Raw genomic sequence first — 13,177 nt, 5'->3', positions numbered from 1 at the left:
GGTACACAACCCGCAAAGACCTGGACCCTTTCACATCAAGCATTAACCCAGAAAATATGCTTGTAGACTTGAATAGAGGTCAATCTGATAGAGGAAATTCTTCAGTTGAAATTCCCTCTTCCCAGAAACTGTGTAAGGTTGACAAAAACCAACCAATACACTGCTCTAGAGGGTTAGATGTCCATAACGGCAGGGAAGACATAGTGACCAGAGTAGGAAGCTGAGAGACCACATTTCAACCACAACAAAGAGTAGAGAGAGAACAGGAAGTAGGGTTAGGCTATAAAAACTCAAAGCTCTCTGTCATGAGTTACTTCTATCAACAAGGCTGGACCTAAAGCTTCCATAACCTTCCCAAATAGTGACACCAACTGGGGACCAAGTATTCTAATATAGGAGCCTATATGGGACAGTCCTCATTCAAACTACCACAGTATAAACATTAAAAGCTGTTAACAGTACTGTGATTCTTCCTTAGCCATTTTTGTGAACCACTTTGTGAAAAGAGCCAAAAGTGACTGTTAAAGACGCAGAAAGGAAGTTGTTCCTTCTTGCAGAGGTCTGGGGGTAATACAGTGAGTTGGGTAACTTGGGGGCTTCCAGTCAGGCATGGGACACCTTGGGTCACCTCAACACACAGTGGTTTAAAAATGCAATTCCTATTGCTCATGATAATGTAGGTTGATCCTACATATAGAGAACTGTCTTGTCCTCTGCCAAGTCATCTGAGACACCAAAATTAACCTCATCTCCTTGTCATCTGGGAGCTCAGCTGGAGTTGAGACCAGCTTGGTCAGACAACAGGTTCCCCAGGGCCAGAGCGAAGATTGAAAAAAGAAAGTCGAGGTCAGTCAAAATGGTAGCATGACTTCGGCCAAACTGGAGGCTGAAGCCAAGCCTGGTTTATTCAGTCCTCTTTTAAATCACTTTAGTTACATGCAGAAAGATAACATCAGTTCTGAGTCCTGGAACAAGCAAGTTAACAACCAAAGATCCCCATAAACATCTTTCTGAAGGCCAAAAGGGGGGTCTTCAAGAGACAAGGAGACTGATGTGCCTACATTCCCACGGAATCGGCCCTGCCCTGAGCTACATTCCTAAGGGTTCTGTCTTAAACTACAGATGCAAATGTACTTCCTTCTAGGCTACATTCCTAAGGGTCCTGTCCTGAACTTTCAGATGCTTCCTTATAGCCTTCATTCCTAAGGACTCTGCCTTGAGCTACAGATGCAAATGTACTTCCTTGTAGCCTTTCCAGGACATAGCACTGAGGCCGGGTTCCTGCCTTTGGCCAGCTTCAGAATGTCCTGATAACATGATTAACAAAAGTAGCTGTCTTAACTTTTGTCAAGGCCATAACAGAAGCAGAAGTACTAACTATCAACACAATTAAAGTTGCTATGCCTGCAATAATCAAGCCCAATACCCTCTTGCTTCTGTATAAAGTCTGACTAACTTCTAGCATCTGCAAACCTTTTTTTCAAAATATCAGGCTCTTGAAATACTCACTGGCAATAAAGCAAAAGCTGGTTAATAAACCACCACAACAAACATCTCGGAATTCAACCTTAACACAATTGGAAAGTGTACAATCAGTACAACTTTCAATAAGTATCATAAAAGTCATTTTAACATGACCAAATAATAAAAGATTAGGAGCTTTAACACATATGCTAACATTTGTTCAGAGTCTAGATCCTGTCCCAATTTTATCCACTATAAATGTAGCTTCACAAGGCAATTGTGAATTTTTAAATGTCTTTAAAAATGTCCAGAACCCGTCTTCCCAATGAAAACTATTATTTCCAATATTGAATTGATTTCTAAGCCAGCCTATGATTGAGTCAGATTAAAGTTAAGAGAAAAGTCATTACAACTTCTTCTCTATTTGACTAATTTTTCCAAGTCTGTTTCCACAGTCCCCATGTTCTCTGTCCCACAGGTCTAAAAGCTTGAGGCAAAGCTGCTTGTCCAATCTGGGTTAAAGGCAAAGGTGTTCAATACAGTTTCTTGGTCACCATTGTCAGGGCACTCAGGAAGCTTAAAGGTCAGCACGATTCTTTGTCTCAGTATCAGCAAGTCTCACCAATCACTCTGGCAGCTAGCATGCTCTTGCAGCATCCTGTGGGGAAAAAACACAAACACACCTTCTTCCCCATATTAATACTTGATCAGGACCATACCATATACCAGTATGTGGATCCTTTCATTTCACCTGGGCATAAGTATGCCCAGTTGTAGAATTCCATAGACACTCAAAGAGTTCATTGGCATCCAAATTTTGAAATTTTGAAATAAAAAAAGCATGATTCAAATAATTGGGTTGTAACTCCCCCTTTTATTTTATGAAGATATTGTTTTAAAGTTTCACTGTATCTGTTTTATAATATCTTGTCTTTGAGAATCATAAGGAGTCTCGATAATATGGGTACTATTAAACTGTCAACAAAGCATCTCAAATGCTTGACTGTAATGGCCAGTTCCATTATCTGTTATAATCTGATATGGAGCACCAACCATAGGAAAACAACATAGGCCATGAAAAATTATACTTTTAGTTGCTTCTCTTGTTAAAGCAGTTGCAACTAGAAAGCCTGAAAAGGTGTTTATATTTAAATAAATATTGTAATTTTTTAAAATCAGAAATAAGTAATATCTATTTGTTATAATTGGTTAGGTATAAGTCCTCAAGGGTGAACACTATTACGTGGTATAGAAAGAAACTGAGGACATTTAGGACAAATCTTTACAATTTGACTTGTACATTCCCTAGAAATATCAGATTGTTGTCTCAGGCCATTACTATTTTGATGGTAAAAAATGAGACTAATCTGCCTGGCATACAAATCTGTTGTGACACTTTACTAAGGGATCCAGGCAATCTAGTATCTCTTAAATATCTAAGTATGGAACAGTAAGTTCTCTTAAGCTGTATTTGTTTGACAAATGCAAAATATGAATTAGTGGTATCTAAAAACGGAACAATTTCAAGCAATTACAAACTATAAGCTATTTATTGGCTATGACACCCATCGCCCCAAAAGCTATCAAAACCACAAGTGGACACACCAAAAGCAAATCCTTTACAATCATGAAGATGCAAAGGAATAGGTATGAAAACAATCTTTGAAAATCTACGATAATTTTTTGATTGGCAGCTGTAGTAGTAAACCAGGCTGTAATGTTCCTATAAATTCTACAGCCTCATCAACCCTGTGCAAAGCTGCAACAATCTCTACCTGTTGGATTTCTACTTAATTACAAATATAGGGAAATTCTAGGGGGAACTAGAAGGTTCAGTGTGGCTAGCTTGCAATTGCTCCTGCACAAGCTATTGAGCGGCCAAAACTTTTTCTGAAGCAAGCAATCACTGATTAAGTAATCTTATCTGCATAGTGTACAGGCTTGTCAATAATATTAAAAATATCTTACACCTGTTTGTCTTCTTTTTTTTTTTTTTAGGGTAACTGCAACGGGTTCTAATCTGCCCTGATTTTGTTTTTACAACCCTTGGTTAGGCAAATAACCACAATCACACACTTGTGGTATAACTATTATCTAGACTATATAGAAGGACTCCCAAGTCCTTTATTATATCCCTTTCCCACAAATTAACAGGCAAAGTAGGAACAATATAAGGCTGAAAATACCCTTGGTGATCTTCCTCATTTACCCAGTGTAAGAGCTTTGCTCAGGACTCTTGACTTTGTAAATGGGTAATGCTAACAGTTTTAGGCCAGAATACAGAACAATGAATAGAGGTTATTACCGATACATTTGCTCTTGTATCTAGTAGCCCCATAAATTTTTTTTAAATTTATTTTTAAGACTAATTCAGGTCTTTCTAGCACCCAGTAAGTATCTGAAGAACCAAATCCTTTTGCTCCTCAAGCTCAGGTTTTAATGTGATTTTTTTTGTCATAACCAACAGCACAATTCACTGCCTGGGTTGGATGGCTGAAATATGAGTAGGTGAAGAGGTCATGATTTTAATTTCCCCAGTATAATCTGCATCTATAACTCCTGGGGCAATCAATCATCAATCCCGCCATAGCAGCGCTGCTTCTTCCTAGCTACAATCCTACAGTTCCTGACAACAACAGACCGTATATTCCTGCATCTCCATTTCAGGGGTTAATACTGTGTAGGCAGAGGGACCGAAGTCCAATCCTGCGCTGCCTGGGGTGGGTCTGAAGAGGTCCTGAAAGGATTGTTTTTCTGGGAAATGAACTGCATTGCCCCATAATATTGTTTTGGGGCCTCTGGCTGGTCCCCTCTCCCGTTTCCATGGGGGAGAGGATTCCCTAAGCTGTTTCTCTTAGCCCTGCATTTGCTAGCCCAGTGCATCCCTCTCTTACATCTAGGACAAAGTTCTGGTTTCTACTCATTACTATCTTCTTTAGTTCTATTAGGACAACTCCTCACTTGCTGCCCTATCTGTCTGCATCCAAAACAACTTCCAGGAGGTCCACTGACCCTCCTCTTTCCCTTTCCAGTCTGCTGAAACAAAACTTGTACAGTTTTTCCCTGCAGTGAAGCAGCCATGGCCAGACCCTGCATATAAGAAGGACCAGTATCGGAACACAATCTAATATAGTCTGTAATAGATCCAGTCTTTCTATAAGGCCTATGGCAGCCTGACAAGCCATGTTTGCATTCTCATAAGCCAGTTGTTTCACCAAGAGCATTCCAACATTAGCAGCTCCAAACACTCTCTCAGACATTTTAATCAGCCTATCCACGGAACTCTTGAAAAGGTTTGGAAAGCAAAACTTGACCTCTAAACAAACAATTTAGTCTCTCCAAAATCAACACATAGTGCATCAGAGTGCATCAGCTTCATGCTACAAAGTTTGGCTGCCAGTTTCCCGCACACAAATGCACAACAGTACATCTGCCAATATCTCAGAGATACTGTCTTAAATGCTATCTTATTACATAAAATATAACCTAATTTAGAGGTATTTCAGAAGCCTGTTTCCCTGGGTTTATGCCTCATGTTGTCTAGAGTGACTTAAACCAAATTACTAGTTTTAAACAAACTTTCTGTTACCAATATTATAAATTTTCTTTATCATACCCAATTATTTATAAGCAAATAATTTACCACCAACACATGCAGAGCATATTTATATATTTTAAAACCAGTCAAAAACAAACATGAAGTGACCACACATCTTATATATTTAAACTAAATAAAATTCTCACTTTTTTAGCTGTAATTTTAAGAGATGGGAACCTTGTCACCTGGAGAGCTCAGTAAATACAGTGATTTTTCTGGGAGAATGAAAGGATGGAAAACACAGCCTAACCCTCCAATGACCCCAAGAAATCAGAAATTTAGAAATACTGTCTCACTCTAAAGGAGCCCTAACTCCAACCTCCTAAGAAGCCCTAAATACCTCAAATCCAGACCCTGCTCTATGCCAGTAAATAGGTAAAAGGTCACACTTGCTGGTCCAGAGCCTGCTTTCTGTATGGAACTAGGTGAAAGGTTGTAAGACAGACCCTTGAATATGTGATCCTGGCCTAGTAAGATAACAGGAAATGATCTGACTAACTGCTTATCTGGCTTCTGTAAACTGCTTGAACCATAAAAGGAAATACACACTGAAATACCAGGTCTAACTTAAAACCTAGTGACCTATCTTAACTGCAATTTGTCACCCCCACCCAGGAGGCCAAGCAAATGTGGACCTCTGAAACTATAGGAAACTGATTGGTCCACGGAGCACGGGCTTAGATGGTTTAAAATTATTGACCTAGAAACTATGGAGTGGTACAAATCAATTGGCCCGTGCCACGTGGGCTCTTGATGCTATGGAATGATTGTCTTGCAATGCACGTGCTTTGTTGTAAACCCTATAAAAACAGTCCCAATTCTGCACTCGGGGTCCGCAGTCCCCTACCCTTGTGTGGTGTATGACTGTGGGCCACAGTGCGCTTGAAATAAACATCCTCTTGCTATTCGCATCAAGACTGCTTCCCATGAGTGATTTGGGGTGTCACATCTCCTGGGATGAAGCATGGGGGTCCTTGCTTTGAGGGTTTTTCAAAACAGCAGAACAGCTCTAAACAGCTGGCACCTTTAGGAGCAGCCTAAATCAGCTCCTAGCAGGTCTCCAGCTGATCTAAACTATTAACTTCAGGTGCGGGGCCCCAAATGCCTGCCTTCTATCTTTATTTTTAATTTTACCCATTTAGACATGAGTTAAAACTAAAGCAAGAGGCAAACAACCAACACATAACGTTTTAACCATTTATTAACATGAAACACAAAGCAAAACTCAATTAAGATACACAAATTGACACACGTGAACAGACAGCTTGGCGTGCCAAGAGACAAACACAAGAGAGAGAGAGAGAAAGAGAGAGAGAGAGAGAGAGAGAGAGAGAGAGAGAGAGAGAGAGAGAGAGAAGAGATCTACATGTGTTGAAGGGACTCTGATATCTTTCCTAAGGGACCCAGAACCAAAACTAGACATTTCTCCAGTGGGAACCAGAGAGTCAGGACGTCTCCTGACTTCCCTTTGTCCCTAGGAGACCTCTGGAACAGTTTACATTCATTTTTCCTCTCTTTCACCAAATCATCCCAGACAAGGGAGAGGACTGTTTTTTGAGACACGTTTTCTCTCTCTTCTCCAATTAAACTACCTCTAATCTGTTTACAAAGACTTAAACCAACTATGAGAATTATTTTCGCTTTTCTAAATGTTTAGTATATCTATAAACACATACACAAAACACATTTTACCATTATCTCTACCGTTAATTACCTTGTACCTTTTTACAAAAGGTTTACTCACCACTGGCCCAAACTCTCTTCTGCATGTGCTTTTCCCCCCGTGGTGTCCTTCACTGAATCCTGTATACTGGGTCCACATTGGGGCGCCACTGTCTCAGACCAGCTCTGTCAGACAACAGGTTCCCCAGGGCCAGAGCAAGGACTGAAAAAAGAAAGACAAGGTTAGTCAAAAGGGTAGCATGACTTCGGCTACACTTGAGGCTGGGCCTGGTTTATTCAGTCCTCTTTTAAATCACTTTAGTTACATGCAGAAAGATAACATCAGTTCTGAGTCCTGGAACAAGCAAGTTAACAACCAAAGATTCCATAAACATCTTTCTGGAGGCCAAAAAGGGGGCCTTCAAGAGACAAGGAGACTGATGTGCCTACATTCCCATGGAATCTACCCTGCCCTGAGCTACATTCCTAAGGGTTCTGTCTTAAACTACAGATGCAAATGTACTTCCTTCTAGGCTACATTCCTAAGGGTTCTGTCCTGAACTTTCAGATGCTTCCTTATAGCCTTCATTCCTAAGGGCTCTGCCTTGAGCTACAGATGCAAATGTACTTCCTTGTAGCCTTTCCAGGACATAGCACTGAGGCCGGGTTCCTGCCTTTGGCCAGCTTCAGAATGTCCTGGTAAAATAAGATTGTGCGCCATCAACTGTCCAGAGGTGCCAAAACTGTTCCCCACAGTCCTCCATTGTGTGGCCTCTCTTGAGCCTCCTCACAGCCATAGAAGCTGGTTCCAAGAAAGAACATGCCAAGACATAAAAGCTGAAGCTGGTGAGTTCTGAAGGCCTAGTCTTGCTGATTGCATACTGTTCATCAAAATATGTCCTGAGCCAGTCCAGTGTCAACAAGAAAGAGTAAAATCCAGTCAAACTGAAAAGGTGGTTCAGGAGATGTTCCTGGGGCCATCTCAGAAACATCATCTACCATAGCTAAGTGATCAGTAAGGAACAAAATTCATCCTCTCTCTTTGTGCATGAAACTTCTTCCTTTCTCTCTTTCTCTGTGTCTAGCGCATATGTACAAGCTCTCTTCCTCAATCTCTATCCACCTAATTCTTTGAAATAAAGTCTCTCCTAAACCTGGAGCTTGCCATTTTAGCTAGAAAGACTGGCCATCAAGCCCTGAGGATCTACCTATCCTTGCCCCCCTAGCAATGGGATTATAAATACATGTTGTAGAGCTAAGCTTTATGGGGAGGTTCTGGGGCCCCAAACTTAGGTTGTCATGTTTGTACTGGAAGCACTTTACCAACAGAGGTATCATTCCAGGTCATGGGCTTTAACAGTGCTTAGACTGAGTGAGTCAATAAGGAAAACCAGCTGGAGTTTGTGCCATTGATACCAAGAGGGAGAATTAAATTTTAAATTAATATAACATACTTACACATGCCTTACATATAAGTAGTTTCTTCGGGTCTAAGTCATGTTTAAAACTATTAATAATTCACAGATAAAATGGGTTAGAGAAAATAATCATCCCAAAGCAAGACTGAGGTTAAAACCACACCCTACTTGAATAGTGACAATGGTGGACACAAAAGTGAAGAGCAGAGGTTTCTACATTGAAGGGAATAAAACATTCAGCAATGAGAGGAAGGCTAATAGTGACCAGCAGGAGCCAGACAGCACAAGAGGCTTGGTATTGCATCATTCTCCATCATTTCAGTGTGTAGTTCTTTTAAAAGATGTAAATGTTCTATATTTTACATTTAATTTATGTTTGTGTATATGTGGGGGTTGTTGTAAGGCCTCAGCAGAATTTTCAGATATTGCTGCAGTTACCTAGAAAATTACAAAATGAAATCAGCCCCGGTCTGATTGGATGAATTATGACTAACCTTAAATTCTTTAGTGCCTTACAACTGTAGCCTCTATCTTGTTTTGGGATAATTATTTTCTCTAACCCAATTTATCTGTGAATTATGAATGGTTTAATATGACTTAGACCAGAAGGAACTAACTACTTTCTATGCTCTGAACAGTAGCCTTATGTAAGGCATGTATAAGTATGTTATATTAAGGTGTGTACTTGGAGATAAGTTAGAGATGGATAATGTTTAAAAGGAGAAAGCAGGAAAAGTTCTGGCTAACTATTAGGATGCTGGGAAGAAACCATAAAAACAGTACCAAAAATTGGGAGCTAGAATATAAAGCAATGGTTATCCCAAATGGCTAGGAAGGCAAGTGGAAGGGGAAAGACCAGGAGACAATTACAAAAACAAGTTTGGGACTTGGGAAATTTTTTACGGTGAAGAAGTAGTCATCCAGTATTCTCAGGCATTCTGACATACAGTTCCCTTCTGTTTGGGAGAGGGTTCCCCCTCTCATTCTTATTTTATGAGACTATAACTTTTTACAATTCGTTTTACTATTCTTCATTTATTGAGTTGTTTCTACCCTGTGTGTTTACAACTTACATAAAATACTAAAGACAATCAAATACACAGAAACAAGGCCGAACAGCGAAACTCGTCCAGTGAAAATATGGCTGAGATCTAGCGACAGCTGTGTGGTAAAACAGTTGCCTCAGGAAGAGGGTGGGGAGAAGACGGAGAATGGGGTGCCTGGATGAGAAACTGCTTTAAAAGAAGGTGGACTCAAACAGGCCCACAGAGAAGGAGAATAAGCCATCTGAGAGAGAAGGTGGTGATCCGGTGTAAGGGGAAAGGGTGCCTAGCAAGCAACACAACCAGGGCTTGACCTTAAGCATTACAAGATGCAGCAAAATGCAGAGGAGAAAGGAGGTGACATTCTCGTGGGAACAGGATATAAAATTGATGACAATAGACCTTCCGAGAGGATGGAGAGCCTTTTGACAATGTGAGCTGTGCATTATTTGCATAAACTCCGAAGAACTTGGCACCATCTACATTTTCCGAATCATAGTCACAAACAGGAAATAATAAGGAAAAAAATAGGAGGGGGCTGGGGAGTGGCTCAGTGGTTAGGAGCACTGGCTCTTCTTGCAGGGCACCCAGGTTCGATTCCCAGCAACTGCATGGCAGCTATCAACTATCTCTAACTCCAGTTTCAGGGGATCCAGACATCTGTGCAGGCAAAATAGGGTTTGGAGGTTGATGCATGTTACCTACTATAATAATATTTCACAGTGTAGAGAATTAACCATGCACCAGTCTCTGCTCTAATTCTACCGAGATGGATTTATCACCATAGCAACCTAAAATGTAGAGAGAGGCCAAGGACTCACCTCAATAGTAGAGCTCTTGCCTAGAATTTGCAAAAGAAGAGATAAAGGTCATACACTTTTTACAAATGAAGAAACGTAAATGCAAGTTTAAATGTATTCAAGTTGTATTAAAACTACCTTCAAAGTTCACAGTAGTTCATGCATGGTAGGTAAGGTATGAATGCAGGCCAGTCTATACTTACAGACTTAACATCCAGACGAGCTCTCTGCAAACTTACTTGTGCCTAAGAATCACGTGCAGAATCTTGAAAAGAAATGGCGGGTTTTCACCCTTGAGCTTCCGTCTGCAAAGAAGCTACAGATTTACATCTATAACAAGTTCTCAAGTGTACTATGTATTATGGTTTCTATAACTAAGTTTTGTAATCTAGATGATTTAACAACAGAAAAGTGTTGGGATTTTTTGTTTTGTTTTGTTTTTCTAACCAGTTTTGAAAGTAAAACTCTAAGATCAAGTTGCTAACATGGTTAGTTTCTTCTTTTTCACTGTCTTGAAGATGACTACCTCCATGTGGTCTGGCTGCATACCACCATAGGTAGCCGAACAATGTCCTACCAGAGGCAAAAAGATAACCCGGTTCAACACAAGTCAGTAGCTGATGTTCATTCAAACTTTGGAAGTCTGACCTCAAGTGGTTTATTTGGGCATACTTAAGCACAGCACAATTGGGTGAAATTTTTCCTTTGTAAACTACATGTGGCATCTTCAATAAGATGGGTTCTATGGGTTGACTACACATGACACCTTCCGTAAACATAGATTCTACAAATTGACAAGCTCACGATAAGTGTCGAGAGGAGGATCCTGTGTGATCTCAGCCACTCGGATTACACAAAGGTCCCCAAGCTTCTGGGAGGAAAACAGGCTATCTATCCCTCCCTTTTAAGGGACAGCCCTGTGTGCTTTACATTCCTGGTGCTGTCTGTGAGCCCAAGAACCTCGGTGCCCCTCATACCTCCTCTTTTTCTAATTTTTAAAGAGAAACGTGTGGCTGTAATAGGGGCAAAGACTGAGTGCATGGCTGCCTGGCTGGTCTAATGCGGACAAGCACAAGAAGCTGTGAGAACAGTGAACAGAGAACCAGGGGAAGGGGGGATGCTGTCTTGACCATGACGTCATTCAAAGGTCACTTGAGATATATTTTTATCCTTATATAGACCACTAATTTTTGACCATTGATGGTCAAATTATTTAGAAAAATCTGACACGGGGCTGAAGAGATGGCTCAGTGGTTAAGAGCACCGACTGCTCTTTCAGAGGTCCTGAGTTCAAATTCCAGGTCGCTCACAACCATCTGTAATGGGATCTGATGCCCTCTTCTGGTATCTGAAGACAGCTACAGAGTACTTATATATAATAAATAAATAAATCTTTTTTAAAAATCTGACACATTTAAGTAATTCATAGTTAACAGCACGCTTATACTTAAACAATCAATAATCTATAGTAGCTCTATTTTATAAAACTGTGGTTTTCAGTTCACCCATCTCTTGATTAATTTCTGCTAATATGTTTTGTTGTAACTTACTAATCACACAGGCCATTTTTGAAACCTCTCTTTGTATTCCAGTAATCATTCCTGGGACTGTTAATAATAATAATAATAATAATAATAATAATAATAATAATAATAATAATAATAATAAACAATAAGCCCAAAAGCAATGCTTTATACTTTCCTATTAGAGTTATGCCCTTAGCATACTATCTCCTATTAGAAGTGTGCCTTCTGTCCTTCCTGATGAAAAGCATTTGGATTCTGCACTGACAAGCTGAGAATTAACAATATAATCTTTTAAAAATTATTTATTTATTTATTTATTTATTTATTTATTTATTTTTATGTGAGTACACTGTAGCTGTCCTCAGACACACCTGAAGAGGCACAGATCTCATTACAGATAGATGGTTGTGAGCTACCGTGTGACTGCTAGGATTTGAACTCAGGACCTCTGGAAAAGTAGTTAGTGCTCTTAACCACTGAGCCATCTCTCCAGCCCATAATTTTTATTATTAATAATATAGTCAATTAAAATAACAGCATCATTTCGAAGTCAATAGAATGTGTCTTTGTCTTCTCAGGTCTTGGCTGTTTAAAAGACGTGTACTTTCCAGCATTATCAAGTCTATAATGTCTTGTAAATAAGGAGTTAGAGATAATTCCAGAGAATTGTGACATGCCTACATTTCTATAGTACTCTTAATACCTTGTTGATGTATGGTTCCACAGATGATAAGAAGTGTCTTAGTCAGCGTTTCTATTCCTGCACAAAACATCATGACCAAGAAGCAAATTGGGGAGAAATGATTTATTCAGCTTATACTTCCTCATTGCTGTTTATTACCAAAGGAAGTCAGAACTGGAAGCAGGTCAGGAAGCAGGAGCTGATGCAGAGGCCATGGAGGGATGTCACTTACTGGCTTGCTCCCCTGGCTTGCTCAGCCTGCTTTCTTATGGAACCCAGGTCTACCAGCCCAGAGATGGCACCACCACAATGGGCTGGGCCCTCCCCACTTTGATCACTACTTGAGAAAATGCCTTACAGCTGGATCTCATGGAGGCATTTCCTCAACTGAGGCTCCTTTCTCTGTGAAAATTCCAGCTTGTGTCAAGTTGACATACATCCAGCCAGTACAAGGAGGAAAAGGGGGTAATTAATTGATAAGGAAGTAATCTATGATTAATTCTATAAGCTACCACTTTAGCAGAAGCATTATTTAATAAACTAATAACTCTCTCTGCTTTAGATGTGGTATTTCTTATAGAGTTTACTCAAAGAGGAGTTTTTATCATTCCTAGAAATAGCTGGTTTCTTACTTTCCTAGATCCCCTCCTTTTCCCTCCTTGTCCTCTCCCTATATGGGGGAGTCCTTGACCCCTTCCATGAACCTCTTCCCACACCCATTACCAAGCCCTTTCAGAAGCTCCACAGGTCCTGCTTTAGGCTCCAGCCCTATGCCTCCCACACTTAACCTGTCTCTTCTCCCATTATATAAATGAGAAAGAGGGACAAGCCCTTGGGGACCCAGGCCACCAACTAGGACCTCCCTTTGCACTCGCAGCATACCTGTCAAAGATTTAGACCTGACCACCAAGGATATGCACCCTGAATATCTGCAGCTACTGAGCTCCTTATACATAAAACAACAACAACAACAACAAACCCGAT

This window comes from Micromys minutus, assembly GCF_963924665.1.
Source record: "Micromys minutus genome assembly, chromosome: 6".
Classification (NCBI taxonomy): Eukaryota; Metazoa; Chordata; class Mammalia; order Rodentia; family Muridae; genus Micromys; species Micromys minutus.
Note: the sequence above shows the minus strand (reverse complement) of the source record.